This window comes from Ochotona curzoniae, unplaced genomic scaffold (assembly GCF_017591425.1).
Source record: "Ochotona curzoniae isolate NIBS_2020 unplaced genomic scaffold, NIBS_Ocur_1.0 scaffold_4505, whole genome shotgun sequence".
NCBI lineage: Eukaryota > Metazoa > Chordata > Mammalia > Lagomorpha > Ochotonidae > Ochotona > Ochotona curzoniae.
The window spans coordinates 32,503,090-32,504,182 of NW_024467118.1; the positions used below are offsets into that span (position 1 = coordinate 32,503,090).

Consider the following 1,093-nt stretch of genomic DNA (forward strand, 5'->3'; position numbering starts at 1 on the left):
TAAAAACAAAGAATAATGTCTCTGGGAGCTGAAAACTTTGGTTCCAGGTCAGCTGTCCCAACAATCTCCTGCATAAGTTGAGTAAGTCACTTCCTTTCTCCGGGCTTTGTCCTCCTTTGTAAAATGAGTGCATTGGATCAAATGACCTGAGAGATCCCTTCCAAATATAACAATTTGGCTATAGAAAAGGGATTAAAAATAGATGTCCAAGGAAAGAGCTGACTGCGGGGAGTCCATACAATAACTTCAAGGGATTTTCATCCTTCTAAATCAGGGCCTTTGTCATCAAAGATAAGTACAATTTTAAGGTTATGGCTTTGTCCAGGGAATCACAAGTGGGGATGTATCTGACCCCACACAGTCATTCTGTGATGAGCCACTTCTTAGTCACCATGTCATCAAATGCATCCATTAAACTTGAACTTGACCCTGCATTGGGCTTCAATCACATACTTATTGTTCAGCCCATGTGAACCCTCACCACTATGCCCTGGGGCCTTTGAAAGTCACCCCACATACCTGTCTGGGGCCTAAACTGGGAGCAGAGCCAGGTCAGAGACATAAAGGGCCATTGGAAGAGGCTCCGAGCTCCCTGAGGGCAACCTGTACAAGTAGCAGGCTGCATGCACTATCAAGGAGGCTGCTGATTGCAGCCAGTTGCATGCTGAGTCCCTGTGAGGAAAAAAAGAGCCGCCTCAGCCCACTTGGCTGCAAGTGAATTCAAATTTATGTGCATTAAAAAACAGTACATCAGCATAGGCATATGTAACAAATCAAAAAATAATTCAGACATCGTAAATTTTGGGTGGAGTATATTTTACAATTGTGTATCTCTTTGCCATTGAATGTTTAGTTGAAAGTGATCCATGAGGCTGGCATCGTAGCATAGAGGGCTAGGCTGCGGCCTGGCTGGCATTCATATGGGCTCTGGTTTGAATCTTATCTGCTCCACTTGCAATCTAGTTTCCCGTTAATGACCTGGGAAAAATGTTGAAAATGGCCCAAGTGGTTGGGCACCTGGGAGACTCAGAAGAAATTCTGGCTTCTGATTTTGACCTGGCCCAGCTCTGGCCATGATAGTCATCTGGCAAGT

The 1,093-nt window shown here is 44.7% G+C and overlaps 1 non-coding gene across 1 annotated transcript; it reads right to left on the bottom strand.

Annotated features, from left to right (window-relative positions):
* Positions 1–575: 575 nt before the first annotated feature.
* LOC121146915 lies at positions 576–714 on the bottom strand. The gene has a single exon (XR_005882289.1). It is a non-coding gene; the product is annotated as a small nucleolar RNA SNORA70 (small nucleolar RNA).
* Positions 715–1,093: the final 379 nt, after the last annotated feature.